Here is a 14,971-nt window from a genome sequence, read left to right as displayed (position 1 = left end):
TCCGGCTGGCTATGATGTGTACAATGCTGCATTTGTGGAACACTGGTCTGATGTAAGAGATGGCCTGATAGCCATAATCTGATCAGGTTAAATAAATATTGTGGTGGGGATAATGGGCAGAGAAGGAACGGGAATATGGAGAAACAGAGGGGGAGGGGGAAACTGGCAAAATAGGAGACCAGATGAGGCGGACAGGGAGAATGAGGAGACGGACTAAAAGAGGTGAACGAGAAGGTGGATGGAAGGAGGAGGAAGAGATGCACAGAGAGAGGGAGGAGGCGATCGATGGAGTGAGGGGAGGAGATGACAAACGGAGGGGGAGATCAGCATGGAGATGGGGAGGAGATGGAGGAAAGGGGAGATTGACAGAGGGAGGGGGTGGAGGACATCGACAAAGAAGAGGATATGGACAAAGAGGTGGGTGGAGGAGATCGACAAATGAGGGGAGGTGGTGGACAGAGAGAGGTGGGAGATGAGATGCTAAGAGAGAGTGATAGTGTGAGATGGACAGAAAAGGGAGGAGAAGATGGAAACAGATAGAGAGTGAATGAAGGACTTTTGGAAGAGTGGAATCTGTATACCCTGACAATGCGCGGTACTCAGTTGGCATGTTGATGTAAAGAATAAGTCTCAGAGAACCAGAAATGCTACACTGTAGATATCGATTTCCTGAGAAAGAGGTGTTGGTTAAAAATAAGAGAAAAAAACGAGCTATGCGGGTCATGAATGTAACGCAGAAGTGTTTTCGTGCAGGTTACTTGGAAGCCAGAGTCGCAGACGCGGCCAGCGAGAGAAGACGTGATTACACGTATGATGGGTGGACGGCGCCAGCAGCGCCACAGCCCAGACTGCGGCGTCTCTGCTAATGAGGCGGGCCCGCCGGCTACAGCTGGCCGCGGCGCAAGTCGTAAATAAGCGGGAAGAGGCGCCAGGGCGCGGTGCTGGTGGTAGCGCTAGTGTGGTAGTGGTAGTGGTAGAGGCGCGGGAATTCCGCAGCTTCGGCGCCGGCATCCGTCCTGCTACATTCCATTTCGGAAAGTTATTCCGCGCAGCACTCGTCTCGCAGGCGCTACGCACACTAGCGAGGAGAACACGGCAAGTGCCATATTCCGATTTCCCAGAAACTTCGCTCAACTGTAAGAGAGTCCAAATGAGCGATCACGTGTCTCGGCGACCGGTCAATCCTTTCGACGTAATTTAGACGTCTTTTTGCCCGCGATAATCTCAACCCATATGGTGGCAAAGTAGCTAGCGCTGCTGTCTCTCGAAATCCGATTATTTTGTTTATTTATTTTCTTATTTTTTCACTTACTTCCGCATGTCCGTATAAGGTTACTAAACGAATGTTTCTTATCAAATTTGGGGATAAAAAGACGTTAATTAACTGTAAAATTATAGCTAGGTATCATGATACCTGTCATACATTCTTTATATAATACGGGGTGTTCAAAAAGTCTCTCCGCAGTGCCGTATGATTGTTAGCCGCGCGTACCGTATGATTGTTCGCCTGCCTCTGTTACTTCCCTTCAAGTGGACTCTGCTAACATTCCACTGTTTCGTTTATGTCACTGTCAGCCAGCTTCAGTAGTATCGTTGGTGTGTGTCGTTACGTGTTGACGTGAACGTCTAAGTTTAGTTCCTTTGTTCGTCTCTTTCGTTTTTGTCACTGCTAAAATGCCAACCATTGAAGAACGTGTGTTTTTAGTAGAACAAGTGTTCAAAGCTGGCCGTAAATACACAGTTTCAGTTCGTTAAACATTTAATTCAATTTTCCCGGAGACAATACTCCCACATCGCAATACTGTGCGAGATCTGATTAACAAATTTCGAAGTACGGGTTCAGTGACAGATGCACCGAGAAGTGGTCGTCCTAGCGTTTTGTCTGAGGATAACCTACTCGATATTTCCGATAAACTGTCCATGGGTCCGAACAAGTCAGTAAGAAAACTCGTCCAGGAAATCGTGTTACTGTCGGAACGGCCCACACAGCTGTAAGGAAAAAATTTGAACTCTCCCCACACAAAGTGACAGTGGTGCAAGAACTGAAAAATACTGATCATGGAAAGAGACTGCATTATTGTCAATGGTTCAAAAATTTCGTTCAACGAAATGGAAGGAATATTCTCAATGAAACGTTTTTCGCTGATGAGGCGTGGTTTCATTTATCCGGGTACATGAACTCGCAAAATTCTCGTATGTGTACTGCAAATCTATTGTGTATTCATGAGGAACCACGTCATTCTGTGAAAATAGGAATTTGGATTGCAATTTCTAGACGTCGGATTGTGGGTCCCATATTTTTCAACGAAGCAATAAACGCACGACGATACTACAGTGATATTCTGTTCAAATGGTTCACATGGCTCTGAGCACTATGGGACTCAACTTCCGAGAACTTCCCCTAGAACTTAGAACTACTTAAACCTAACTAACCTAAGGACATCACACACATCCATGCCCGAGACAGGATTCGAACCTGCGACCGTAGCGGTCCCGCGGTTCCAGACTGTAGCGCCTGGAACCTCACGGCCACTCAGGCCGGCTGATATTCTGTACCCATTCATAGGAGAACTTATGTTAAGTGAAATACTGAACGGTTATTTTCAAGAAGATGGTGCAAACGCGCATACAGCTCGAGTTTCAGTGGCATTGCTTACTGATTTTGGTGATCGCATAATTTCACAGGTACTTTGACCTCCACGATCACCTGACCTAAGACCACCTGACTATTTCTTCTGGGGTACAGCGAAAGCAACTATCTATAAAAACCGTCCAAAATCCGTCGATGAATTGAAAACTGCGATATCCATTTTCATTGCTCCTGTTACAGAAGAAATGTTACAGATAGTGTTTGGAAACATGATTAGACGAATTGAATTGTGTGTTCAACAACAGGGGGGAGACTTTCAACATTTAATGTGAACATTTGTAAGTAAAAATGAATATTGAATCAATTAATAACTTAATAATAATTAACAACACTGAGTTTCATTTCGGTATATTCACTGCGACAACGGCACGCGCGGCTAACAATCATGCGGCACTGCGGAGAGACTTTTTGAACACCCCGTATATGCGTTATAGTGTTTCCTGTGGATACAGTCTTTCTAAATTCTCATATTCTTATGTGTCGTTCTTATATCAGTTCGTAGCTGTAATATTTTGTTCCTATGCTTATTCTTCAGGCAGATTTGGTGCATACCCTTGGATGATACCAATACTGCAAACATTGGAAACATAATAATTCTAAACAATACAAGCATCGCGTAAAGGCCTGTTTCTTCGTATGAATCTCTTGGAGGAGAAACGTCGTCAACTTTGCTGAAGATTTCACTCGTTGGCAATAATTTTTCTGCAAACCACGCGCAACGAATCACTTTTCCGAAAACGCGTTTGCAATTGACTATGAAGCAAGACACAAGACAGGAATTTCAACGGGAACGATTTCAAATAATTATTCCACTCACTTACTGTTTCTTTTAATTTTCATTCATTCACCATACGATCACCAGACGGATAAGAGCAAGGTATTTCAGAGTATGTTGGAAAACATTCGTGTAGTAAGTTTCTATTGGCAGATAAATGAAAAACCGAAATTAAAAAAAAATAGTAATAACCAGTTGGATGTGAGGTCCGCCAGTTATGCGAAACACCGTTTTTTCTCAGTACCCAAACATGTATCGGCACCACTGTGCCATCATCAGTGGGTTTTCGTTTTTATTTATTCTGCAATGTGAACATTTTTGTTAAATGATTATAAAATTATGTGAATGTTTAATTCAAATAATATATCGTTTCTTTTTGTAAATACATTTTCATTTTGTGTGCATGAATTTTCTGGATCACTTGTGTGTTAATTAGTACAGCTAGCTTGTCATCTGCAACCAAACGATGTTGATGAGAAGGTTTTTGCTGGGAGTTAACCTATCTTTTAGAATGTAATTTAGTATGTCGCGATGTTTTCGAGCCTATATTCGTTTTTACTTACGTTTTCGTGTGGCAAGCACTTCCATTCTCCGCATCATGCTAAGGTGTTGTGATGCACACGTAACTATAACAAGTATTTTCCACAAATAACGTAGTAAAAACACAAACTACCTGTAGTAATTAACACACAAGTGATCCAGAAAATTCATGCACACCAATTGTAAAGGTATTTAAAAAAAGAAACGTTGTGTTGTTTGAACTAAAGATGAACACAATTTTATAATCGGCCGGCCGGGGTGGCCGAGCGGTTCTAGGCGCTTCAGTCCGGAACCGCGCGACCGCTACGGTCGCAGGTTGGAATCCTTCCTCGGGCATGGATGTGTGTGATGTCCTTAGGTTAGTTAGGTTTAAGTAGTTCTAAGCTCTAGGGGACTCATGACCTCAGAAATTAAGCCTCATAGTGCTCAGAGCCATTTGAACCATTTTTTATAATCATTTAACAAAAGTGTTCACATTGCAGGATAAATAAAAACGAAAACCCACTGATGATGGCACAGTGGGGCCGACACACGTTTGGGTACTGAGAAAAAACGTTGTTTTGCATAACTGGCGGACCTCACATCCAACAATTTTAACTGCAAACACGGCCAATACAAGGGGCTGCAAAACAAAATGATGAATAGTAATAACCAGGTTTCGAACACGGGACGCGAAAGCGTGAAGTCGCGACCCTAACCAAACGGCACATGAAGTACCTCGAAAACTTTGACCATCGTTATCTCAGGAACGGTCGAGTATCTCCGGAAAGACTGAGACACGTGTTCGCTTATTTTGACCCCTCTTCATCTGAGGCATGTTTCTGGGAGATCAGATTATGGCACTTGTCGTGTTCTCCTCGTAATCGGACTCGGATCTATCGCTCATCTTTCGCACGACTGAAGTGTTGCTCCAGCACGGTGCGGTTCTCTAGCTTACAAGCGGGACCGCGCTTATTTCGTCCAAATTTACGGTAGGTGAAGACCTTTGCCCGAACTGAAAATGACATAGGTGGTGACATCAGATGATCAAGCATAAAATAATAGCAGTTTTGGTGTCGGTCATGGAAGACATGAGTCGTTCACGTTAGACTTGTTTACAAGCGCCAGCGGCCTTACCTCAGTAGTAACACCGCTCCCCATCAGATCACCGAAGTATGTTTTGGCTAGCACTTGGATGGCTACTGCTTGCCGAGCAGTACAGGCAAGCGTGGTGCACTCAACCTTTGTGAGGCCAGTGCAGGAGCTACCTGACCGAGAAGTTGCCGTTGGAACGGTGTGCTTGACTACGTGCTTCTCTATATCCGCATCTAGTGACACCTAAGGGTGACACGGCGGTCGGTCGGTCCAGTTGGAACTTTCGAGGCCTGTTCGGGCGGAGTTTTGTCTTATTTTGTTCCGTTTATTTGTATCCTGGAAGCAGGTCACAGCGGAAAGAGTACATAACGGTAATCTCAGGGACATGAAGTCGACTCCCTTGTGGGAACTATTTTTTTATTTTCAATTTATAAGTTACTTACACTGCAAATAAACCGAAGTTTTGCTCAATACTTTGCATTTATTAACATATTTATAAAATGTATCAATAGTAAAAGCAAAGGCAAGACAGAAATGTCATCATTGTTGTTGTTGTGGTCTTCAGTCCAGAGATTGGTTTGATGCAGCTCTCCATGCTACTCTATTCTGTGCAAGCTTCTTCATCTCCCAGTACCTACTGCAACCTACATCCTTCTCAATTTGCTTAGTGTATTGATCTCTTGGTCTCCCTCAACGATTTTTACCCTCCATGCTGCCCTCAAGTACTAAATTGGTGATCCCTTGATGCCTCACAACAAGTCCTACCAACCGATCACTTCGTCTAGTCAAGTTGTGCCACAAACTCCTATTCTCCCCAATTCTATTTAATATCTCCTCATTAGTTATGTGATCTATCCATTTAATCTTCAGCATTCTTCTGTAGCACCACATTTCGAAAGCTTCTATTCTCTTCTTGTCCAAACTATTTACCGTCCATGTTTCACATCCATACGTGGCTACACTCCATACAAATACTTTCAGAAAAGACTTCCTGATACTTAAATCTATACTCGAAGTTAACAAATTTCTCTTCTTCAGAAACGCTTTCTTTGCATTGCCAGTCTACATTTTATATCCTCTCTACTTCGTCCATCATCGGTTATTTGCTCCCCAAATAGCAAAATTGCTTTACTACTTTAATTGTTCCATTTCCTAATCTAATCCCCTCAGCATCACCCGACTTAATTCGACTACGTTCCATTATCCTCGTTTTGCTTTTGTTGATGTTCATCTTATATCCTCCTTTCAAGACACTGTCCGCACCGTTCAACTGCTCTTCCAGGTCCTTTGCTGTCTCTGACAGAATTACAATGTCATCGGCGAACCTCAAAGTTTTTATTTCTTCTCTATGGATTTTAATTCCTATTCCGAATTTTTCTTTTGTTTACTTTACTGCTTGCTCAAATACAGATTGAATAACATCGGGGATGGGTTACAACCATGTGTCACTCCCTTCCCAACCACTGCTTCCCTTTCATGTCCCTCGACTCTTATTTCTGCCATCTGGTTTCTGTACAAATTGTAAATAGCCTTTCGCTCCCTCTATTTTATCCCTGCCACCTTCAGAATTTGAAATCATTAACTCATCAGAATCTGGGAAATTTAATGTAGCCTTATTTAAAAAAGTTTTTGGCTGATGTGACGAAGGCGTACGTGCAACAGAACACATTTCTTCTGTTAACTGACTCTTGGGGAGGACAAACAAATCTGTTGTTATACAAGGATATTTTTCGAGATGAATAAGAACTGGATCATGCAGTGTTAAAGTGATCCCTCGCCCCTGAAAAGGAACTCTGCTAGAACAAACCTGTGATCTCCGTTTTATCGATATGTAAATAATATTCACCAGAAAGTTTCAAAACTCATCTCATCGAGAGAGAAAATGATATCACTGCGTCAAAATATATTCGATTGTACATCATCAACCATCCTCGCCCATATTTGGTGAAACGACGCGTTATTCGTGGTTTGCTGCCAAACTGTGCGACTGCAAAGACCCTTTTAAGTCTGTAAACCGAGTTTGTTTTTCTGTACAAATTATAGAACAACCACCTAACCTAAGATGATCAAGATACAGAGAAAATTACTGCTTCCCATTCTTTACAATAAACATCTCACCGGCACGTTTAAATCATCGACTATAAAATTATGAAAATATTTGTTATTATACTCAAATTTCTCATGAACGTTTTATAGTACTTGGTAATTGATTTGCAATCCTAAATTTTCCTTTGCCTTTCTTTTTCACGCCTTTCATGAACATATTAATAAATACAATATTCTGAACATTATTTCGATTTATTTTGCAGTTTAAGTATCCTATGTATTGAAAATTAAGAAATCCCCATTTAGGCACGAGACTCCACGATCCTCGGATTACCTTTAGGTACTCTTTCCGCTCTACCAACCCCCGTCTGGAGACAACGCTAATACACACATGAAAAAAAGTTTTGCATTACCTCGGTTCCGAGAGTTCGGGACCCAGTACAGAAAATTGGAACAGAGATCAACATCATTTTCGCTTTTTTTATTGCTCATGAAAACCACACATTGCATGTTGTACCACCATACAGCGAGACCTTCAGAGGCTGTGGTCCAGATTGCTGTACACACCGGTACCCCTAATCCCCAGTAGCACGTCCTCTTGCATTGATGCATGCCTGTATTCGTCGTGGAATACTATCTACAAGTTCATCAAGGCACTGTTGGACCAGATTGCCCCACTCCTCAACGGCGATTCGGCATATTCGGTGGGTCACGTCGTCCATAAAGAGCTCATTTCAATCTGTCCCAGGCTTATTCGATAGGGTTCATCTCTGGAGAACATGCTGGCCACTCTAGTCGAGCGACGTCTTTATCCTGAAGGTAGTCATTCACAAGATTTGGACGATGGGGGCGCGAATTGTCGTCCATGAAGACGAATGCTTCGCCAATATGCTGCCGATATGGTTGCACTATCGGTCTGAGGATGGCAACTGCGTATCGCTTTCCATGACTACCAGCGGCGTACGTCGGCCCCACCTATTGTCACCACAAAACAGCACGAAACCTCCCCCTTCCTGCACTCGCTGTCTAATGCGTTCAGCCCGACCGGGTTGCCTCCAAAGACGTCTCCGACGATTGTCTGGTTAAATGCATACACGACACTCATCGGTGAAGAGAACGTGATGCCAAACCTAAGCGGTATATTCGGCATTTTGTTGGCCCATCTGTGCCGCACTGCATGGTGTCGTGGTTGCAAAGATGGACCTCGCCATGGACGTCGGCTGTGAAGTTGCGCATCATGCAGCCTATAGCGCACAGTTTGAGTCGTAACACGACGTCCTGTGGCTGCCCGAAAAGCATTATTCAATCATGATGGCGTTGCTGCCAGTGATCCACTTAGCCGTAATCCGTATATACCGGTCACCCACTGCAGTAGTAACCCTTGGGTGGCCTGAGTGAGGCATATTATCGACAGTTCATGTCTTTCTGCATCTCCTCCATGTCCAAACAACATCGCTTTGGTTCACTCCGAGACTCCTGGACACTTCCGTTGTTGAGAGCCCTCCCTGGCACAAAGTAACAATGCGGACGCGATCGGACCGCGGTATTGGCCGTCTAGGCATGTTTGATCTGCAGACAACACGAGCCGTGTATCTCTTTCCTGGTGAAATGACTGGAGCTGATTGACTGTCAGACCCCCTCCGTCTTCTACGGTCGTAGGTTCGAATCCTGCCTCGGGCATGGACGTTTGTGATGTCCTTAGGTTAGTTAGGTTTAACTAGTTCTACGTTCTAGGGGACTAATGACCTCAGCAGTTGAGTCCCATAGTGCTCAGAGCCATTTGAACCATTTTGAACCCCCTCCGTCTAATAGGCGCTGTTCATACATGGTTGTTTACGTCTTTGGGCGGTTTTAGTGACATCTCTGAACATTCAAAGGGAGTGTGCCTGTGATACAATATTCGCAGTCAACGTCTGTTTTCAGGAGTTCTGGGAACCGGGGTGATGCAAAACTTTTTTTTGATGTGTGTATTAACGGCTCATGCCTCGCCCCATCTTCAAATCTGCTTGATGACTCTCTTGTCATCCATTCAGTAAATATACGTGTATAAAAAAGTAACCTCCTCGTCCTTATTGTTTCTAATATGTTTACTGTGTACCGACAAATTTCGTCATTACTTCCTAACTTTCAAAACACTGTATATTTCTGTTGATCTAGTATTTCCGAAGTCGTTCTTCTTTCAAAACTTTGTAATTTTTTTTTAAGCTTACAGTTTAGTGCCAGACATTCGCTATCGTACAGGCATTCTGGTTTCATTATCGAGGAGCCACAAAGTTATGGGATAGCGATATGCACACATACAGATACCGATAGTATCATGTTGTTGTTGTTGTTGTGGTCTTCAGTCCTGAGACTGGTTTGATGCAGCTCTCCATGCTACTCTATCCTGTGCAATCTTCTTCATCTCCCAGTACCTACTGCAGCCTACATCCTTCTGAATCTGCTTAGTGTATTCATCTCTTGGTCTACCTCTACGATTTTTACCCTCCACACTGCCCTCCAATGCTAAATTTGTGATCCCTTGATGCCTCAAAACATGTCCTACCAACCGATCCCTTCTTCTAGTCAAGTTGTGCCACAAACTTCTCTTCTCCCCAATCGTATTCAATACCTCCTCATTAGTTACGTGATCTACCCACCTTATCTTCAGCATTCTTCTGTAGCACCACATTTCGAAAGCTTCTATTCTCTTCTTCTCCAAACTAGTTATCGTCCATGTTTCACTTTCATACATGGCTACACTCCATACAAATACTTTCAGAAACGACTTCCTGACAAATCTATACCCGATGTTAACAAATTTCTCTTCTTCAGAAACGATTTCCTTGCCATTGCCAGTCTACATTTTATATCCTCTCTACTTCGACCATCATCAGTTATTTTACTCCCTAAATAGCAAAACTCCATTACTACTTTAAGTGTCTCATTTCCTAATCTAATCCCCTCAGCATCACCCGATTTAATTTGACTACATTCCATTATCCTCGTTTTGCTTTTGTTGATGTTCATCTTATATCCTTCTTTCAAGACACTGTCCATTCCGTTCAACTGCTCTTCCAGGTCCTTTGCTGTCTCTGACAGAATTACAATGTCATCGGCAAACCTCAAAGTTTTTACTTCTTCTCCATGAATTTTAATACCTACTCTGAATTTTTCTTTTGTTTCCTTTACTGCTTGTTCAATATACAGATTGAATAACATCGGGGAGAGGCTACAACCCTGTCTCACTCCTTTCCCAACCACTGCTTCCCTTTCATACCCCTCGACTCTTATAACTGCCATCTGGTTTCTGTACAAATTGTAAATAGCCTTTCGCTCCCTGTATTTTACCCCTGCCACCTTCAGAATTTGAAAGAGAGTATTCCAGTTAACATTGTCAAAAGCTTTCTCTAAGTCTACAAATGCTACAAATGTAGGTTTGCCTTTTCTTAATCTTTCTTCTAAGATAAGTCGTAAGGTTAGTATTGCCTCACGTGTTCCAACATTTCTACGGAATGCAAACTGATCTTCCCCGAGGTCCGCTTCTACCAATTTTTCCATTCGTCTGTAAAGAATTCGCGTTAGTATTTTGCAGCTGTGACTTATTAAACTGATAGTATCATGTATAAAAGGTATAAGACGGCAGTGCATTGGCAGAGCAGTCATTTACAGTCAGGTGATTCATGAGAAAAGGTTTCCGACGTGATTACGGCCGCACGACGGGGTATCAACAGACATTGAAGGCGAAATGGTAGTTAGAACTAGAAGCACGGGACATTCCATTTCGGAAAACAGTAGGGAATTCAATATTCCGAGACTCTCAGTCTCTAAAGTGTGCCGAGAATATCAAATTTCAAGCATTACCCCTCACCACGGGCAAAGCTGTGGCCGACGTCCTTCACTTAACGACCGAGAGCAGCGGCGTTTCCGTGTAGCTGTCACTGATGACAGACAACCAACACTGCGTGAAATAATCACAGAATTCAATGTGGGACGTATCCGATAGGACAGTGAAGCGAAATTTGGCGGTAATGGACTATGGCAGCAGACGAAAAATGCGAGTGCCGTTGTTATCAGCCCGGCACCGCCTGCAGCGTATCTCCTGGGCTCATGATCATAGTGGTTGGACCCTAGACGACTGGAAAACCGTTGCCTGGTGAGTCCCGTTTTCAGTTGGCAGGAGCTGATGGGTGGGTTCGAGTATGGCGCAGACCCCCAAGAAACCATTGACCCAAGTTATAAGCAAGGCACTGTGTAAGCTAGTGATGGCTTCATAGTGGTGTGGGCTGTGTTTACAAATAGTGGACCGCGTCCTCTGGTTCAAGTGAATCGACCACTGACTGGCCATTTGCAGCCATTCATGGACCTAATGTTCCCAAACAACGTCATGTCACGCGGGCTAGAATTGTTAGCGACTAGTTAGAAGAACATTCTGGATAGTTGGAGCGAATGATTTGGGCACCCATATCGCCCGACATGAATCCTGTCGAACGTTGGGACATAATCAAGAGGACCGTTCGTGCACAAAAACCTGCACCGGAAACACTGTCACAATTATGGATGGCTGTAGAGGCAGCATGAGATCCGCCAGGTTAGCTAATGCACTGCTTCCTGGACTAGGTTAGACGAGCCGGCCCCGGATTGAATCCGCCCGGCGGATTAACGACGAGGGACGGTGTGCCGGACAGCCTGGATGTGGTTTTTAGGCGGTTTCCCACATCCCGCTAGGTGAATGCCGGGCTGGTCCCCATGTTCTACCTCAGTTAGATGCGTAGCACACATCTGAAACACGTTCGCACTATTTCACAATTTACACTACATGAAGACAGCTGAGCCCGGATCTCGTGGTCGTGCGGTAGCGTTCTCGCTTCCCACGCTCGGGTTCCCGCGTTCGATTCCCGGCGGGGTCAGGGATTTTCTCTGCCTCGTGATGGCTGGGTGTTGTCTGCTGTCCTTAGGTTAGTTAGGTTTAAGTAGTTCTAAGTTCTAGTGGACTGATGACCATAGATGTTAAGTCCCATAGTGCTCAGAGCCATTTGAACCATTTTTGAAGACAGCTGAGGTACACTGATTCCCTCCCTGGGGGTACAGGATGGCGGCAGGAAGGGCATGCGGCCACCCTTAAATCTAACCTTGCCAAATCCGTTCTATCCACGCGGACCCTGCGATCGCTGCGAGACTATGGCTAAACGAAAGAAAGAAAGTAAGAAAGATAGAGGCAGCATGAACTCTTTAGAGACGAATGGAAAATCTGGTAGATGCCGACCTCGGGGAAGATCAGTTTGGATTCCGTAGAAACGTTGGAACACGTGAGGCAATACTGACCCTACGACTTATCTTAGAAAATAGATTAAGGAAAGGCAAACCTACGTTTCTAGCATTTGTAGACTTAGAGAAAGCTTTTGACAATGTCGACTGGAATACTCTCAAATTCTGAAGGCGGCTGGGCTCAAACACAGGGAGCGAAAGGCTATTTACAATTTGTACAGAAACCAGATGGCAGTTATAAGAGTCGAGAGACAGGAAAGGGAAGCAGTGGTTGGGAAGGGAGTGAGGCAGGGTTGCAGCCTATCCCCATTGTTATTCAATCTGTACACTGGGCAAGCGGTAAAGGAAACAAAAGAAAAATTCGGAGTAGGAATAAAATCCATGGAGAAGAAATAAAAACTTCGAGGTTTGCCGATGACATTGTAATTCTGTCAGAGAGAGCAAAGGACCTGGAAGAGCAGTTGAACGGAATGGACAGTGTCTTGAAAGGAGGATATAAGATGAGCATCAACAAAAGCAAAACGAGGATAATGGAATGTAGTAGAATTACATCAGGTTCAAATGGCTCTGAGCACTATGGAACTTAGCATCTGGGGTCATCAGTCCCCTAGAACTTTAGAACTACTTAAACCTAACTAGGGACATCACACACATCCATGCCCGAGGCAGGAATCGAACCGGCGACCGTAGTGGTCCCCCGGTTCCAGACTGAAGCGCCGAGAACCGCTCGGCCACAGCGGGCGGCTAATCATATCAGGTGATGCTCAGGGAATTAGATTAGGAAATGAGACACTTGAAGTAGTAGATGAGTTATGCTATTTGGGGAGCAAAATAACTGATATTTGTCGAAGTAGAGACGATATAAATTTTAGACTGGCAATGGCAAGGAAAGAGTTTCTGAAGAATAGAAATTTGTTAACATCGAGTATAGATTTAAGTGTCAGGAAGTCTCTTCTGAAAGTATTTGTATTGCGTGTAGCCACTATGGAACTGAAACATTGATGATAAATAGTTTAGACAAGAAGAGGAAAGAAGCTTTCGAAATGTGGTGCTACAGACGACTGCTGAGTATTAGATGGGTAAATCACATAACTAATGAGGAGGTACTGCATAGAATTGGGGAGAAGAGAAATTTGTGGTACAACTTGACTAGAAGAAGGGATCGATTGGTACGACATATTCTGAGGCATCAAGGGATCACCAATTTGGTACTGGAGGGCAGCGTGGAGGGTAAAAATCGTAGAGGGAGACCAAGACATGAATACACTAAACAAGTTCAGAATAATGTAGGGTGCAGTAGGTACTGAGAGATGAAGAAGCTTGCACAGGATGGAGTAGCATGAGAGGTACATCAAACCAGTCTCTGGACTGAAAACCACAACAACAACAACATAGAGGCAGCATACCTCAGTTTTTCTGCAGGGGAGTTCCAACTACTTGTCAAGTCCACGCTAAGTAGAGTTGCTGTACTTCGCCGGCCAAAAGGAGGTCCAACACGATATTAGGAGGCATCCCAAGGCTTTTGTCTTCTCAGTATACAAACTGAATCCACTTAAAGTGAGTTGCCATTAACTTACCATTGTTTGCTTGCTGGCCGAGTTAACGGAACATCACTGTGAAAATACCCATATAGAATTCCGTTTTGACGCCACAGGTGGCCTACCGGGACCATCCGACCAATGTGTCATCCTCGTGGAGGATGTGGATAGGCGTGGGGGCAGCACATCGCTCTCCCGGTCGTTATGATGGTATTCTTGACCGAAGCCGCTACTAATCGGGATCGAGTACCTCCTCAATTGGCATCATGAGGCTGAGTTCACCCCGAAAAATGGCAACAGCGTGTGGCTGCCTGGATGGTCACCCATCCAAGTGCCAACCACGCCCGACAGCGCTTAACTTCGGTGATCTCACGGGAACCGGTGTATCCACTGCGGCAAGGCCGTTGCCACTGTAAAATACAAATGTAAAAATTCTACACTGTCCAGTTTATGATGCTAGAATTTCCATTAACTGATTTTGGAATAACTTCTTAATATTTCTGCAGTGACAACTTCGCGTAAATTCACAAAAGCTATGATATGGGACACAGCTCAAAATTGTTTACTTGCTTCATATTTTCCTGATCAGCTGCATGTTTAAAGCGCATTTACGTTCAGGAATGTGCGCAGGATCTTCATTGATTCGTGGTTGTACACAGTCTCTTGCGATTTGGACAAATAGTCTCTAAAGAGTTTTTTCCTGGCATGAACACTGGATACGTTGCTGCTACAAGGAGCCATGTTTTCTACACTTTGCACTGTTTACATGCACACATTCTGACAAAGGTGTCACTAGTGAAAATCTGAAATTAGAGATAAAGCTCTATGTCTTGAGTTATCGTGGGACTGACAGCTAATATGATTAAAGCACAACATATACCAAGTTTCAGTTGCAATAACTGTTTCTCATCAGTTGTTCCTTTACCATTGGCTACAGCCGAAAGTCTTCAATCGTAATGACGGCCGTCAAATGAAAATCGAACAACTGCCACTGCGGGACTATGGAATGGTTCCATTCAAAATGGCTCTAAGCATTATGGGACTTAACATCTGACGTCATCAGTTCCCTAGACTTACAACTACTTAAATCTAACTAACCTA

The 14,971-nt window shown here is 43.9% G+C and overlaps 1 pseudogene; it reads right to left on the bottom strand.

Moving 5' to 3' along the window:
• Positions 1-14,161: 14,161 nt before the first annotated feature.
• LOC126215575 (5S ribosomal RNA) lies at positions 14,162-14,279 on the bottom strand (annotated as a pseudogene).
• Positions 14,280-14,971: the final 692 nt, after the last annotated feature.

This window comes from Schistocerca nitens, chromosome 12 (assembly GCF_023898315.1).
Source record: "Schistocerca nitens isolate TAMUIC-IGC-003100 chromosome 12, iqSchNite1.1, whole genome shotgun sequence".
NCBI lineage: Eukaryota > Metazoa > Arthropoda > Insecta > Orthoptera > Acrididae > Schistocerca > Schistocerca nitens.
Note: the sequence above shows the minus strand (reverse complement) of the source record. Positions and strands in the feature narration are given on the sequence as shown.